This window comes from Sinocyclocheilus rhinocerous, unplaced genomic scaffold (genome assembly GCF_001515625.1).
Source record: "Sinocyclocheilus rhinocerous isolate Xijiao unplaced genomic scaffold, SAMN03320098_v1.1 scaffold5984, whole genome shotgun sequence".
NCBI classification, from domain to species: Eukaryota; Metazoa; Chordata; class Actinopteri; order Cypriniformes; family Cyprinidae; genus Sinocyclocheilus; species Sinocyclocheilus rhinocerous.
Window position 1 is genome coordinate 7,873 of NW_015645603.1, and position 2,249 is coordinate 10,121.

Below are 2,249 nucleotides of genomic sequence, written 5' to 3' on the forward strand. Positions count from 1 at the left end.
GTTCATTTACTTTCATGTACATCAGCCCAGATTTCTGTCTTGATCACGTTTAGTTCTGATTAACATTAGTGTAGTGTATCGACATTTGAACTCAAACTCATTTTTACTTTAAAACACGCTGTTTTTGCTCAGATCTTTGCATGTAATCATACGTTTTTGTGCTGCAGAAAAAAAGCTAGTTGACTGCAATGCAGATTAACAAAGAGAAATGTGATAATTCTTTCATGGATTTTATTTGAATAATAATTTTATCTGAATAAGATCTGTGTAAAGATGCATCTCTAGGATGCACTTTGGCATGTTAAAGTCAGTTTTCAGTCCAGTGTTGTTACAGGTAATGTATCAAAGAAATTTAAAACCCTCATTTGGAAAAAAATAATAAAAATCAAATGAGCAAAATAACAAATTCAAATAATGAGAGAAAAAACAATGCACAAGTACATGATGCTACAGAAAAAAATAGAGAAGAGTCCTTCATTTTATCATTTGAAATGATGAATACTGATGCTGTCAGGAGCTGGAGAGTCCAGAAGAGACTTTAATGTTCTGTGGTTTACAAGAGAGAAACAAGATTAATTAATAAAGTCACACATGCTCTTCAATATTACCGAAACTGATGGACTTCATTGAGTCTGTTCATAATCTTACATCATGTGTGATCTTCTGTGGTTCATGAGAGCAGTTCTTCACAGGTGTGTGTGGATCAGCAGAGACTGGGAATAAAACACACAGCGGTTATCTTCATTTAGATAGAGTACACGGACTGATGCTGAAGATCAGAAACACACAGACACTAGTATAGGAAATAATGAGGTTATGATGAAGATTTTAAGCTGATAAACTGGAGGAATGTTGTACATTGTGCATTTAAAGGTAATATTTGGCTTACAATTTGGCCTTATATCATAGCAGCTGCTCCATCTGACGAGCTCCATGTTTCACTGGTTTGTCTCTTCATCTCTCTCCATGTGTTTACTCTTAATTTCCATCTAATTTGAGCAACAAAAATGGATATCAATGCTCTCCCTTGAATGAAATTGCAACATAGCTGCAATTTATGTTTAAAAACGTATCTGAATATGTTAAAAACAAAGTGTTTGGTTTAGAAGGCAAGTGAATGTGATCTCATAGACTGCATCCAGCACTTTCAATTTCATTTATTTTTATTTATTTTTAAATGACTAAAAATGCCATTATTTTATATGATAATGGTAATCATTGTATTTTGTATATTGTATTAGAACTGTTTTATTATTATTTTTTTTTTTAAGTTTAAAGTTTTAGTTTAATGCAGACTTACGAGGTACATGAGACGTCCACAACAGCCTTCAGTGATCACACAGAGACTCACAGCAGCAATCACAGAGCAAGACGCTTTAGGATGAGTGTCGCAAGCTGCCTCTTTATATAGCTTTATAGAAGACGTCACACCATCCTGAGGAGTTCTGCTACAGAACAAAAGCGGAACCATGTAGTCTTTCACTTCTTCTTAAATGCTAAACACTATGCAGAACTGATGCAGCAACTTGTCAGCAATATTGTCAGCTACCATACTGTAGTTGTCTAACTGGCAAAATATTAATCAAATTCATGTATGCTTAATCTATTATTTTATTTTATTAGGAGGGGTAGCTATAAGATGAATGTGTGTTACGTTTGTTCATATAGCCTGATAAATTTACAGTATGTTACTATACTCTATAAATGGTTAGAGGCTGACACGTAGTATAATTAGCTTCAGAAGATACAGAAATATGAACTGAAAATACCTTTTTTTTAAATGACTTTTTGACATGAATTTCACTGTAATAAATCTGTATTGCATTCCAGGAAAGTTTAACACTGGTTCACACTTCTAAACACTTATCAAATAAACATGAATAAACTCCTTGTGTTTTCTTTCTCTTTCTATGATCAAAGTTCAGATGGGAAATGTGTTTTGCTTGAGGTGCACATGATCACTCTCTCTCTCTCTCATATGCAGGGATCTAATGTCTCTGGATAAGATCAGACATGAGCTGCTCATGTCAGGCAACGCAAATGCTGTTGAAACCCTTTTGTTGTAGGATTGAGAACTATAGAAAAATCACAGATACATATGCATAAATAACATACTAAAACAATAAATGAGAAATATAGCAACGCACACCAAAGCAAAATGCATCACTATGCAGTCACCCGGACTGAATGAACAGCTACAACATGCTCAGACACTGATTATGGATTAATGTAGAAAAACAATTGTGCTA

At 33.9% G+C, this 2,249-nt stretch overlaps 1 long non-coding RNA gene across 2 annotated transcripts; it reads right to left on the reverse strand.

The window, feature by feature from the left end:
* Window positions 1-461: 461 nt before the first annotated feature.
* On the reverse strand, window positions 462-1,574 carry LOC107706841 (uncharacterized). 2 transcript variants are annotated; one of them, XR_001636187.1, is made up of 4 exons: window positions 1,301-1,574; window positions 890-989; window positions 649-769; window positions 462-546 (listed from the first exon to the last, which is right to left on the reverse strand). It is a non-coding gene; the product is annotated as an uncharacterized LOC107706841 (long non-coding RNA). The 2 variants fall into 2 exon arrangements; XR_001636186.1 differs by having other exon boundaries at window positions 462-769; window positions 1,301-1,557.
* Between the last annotated feature and the right edge of the window lie 675 nt (window positions 1,575-2,249).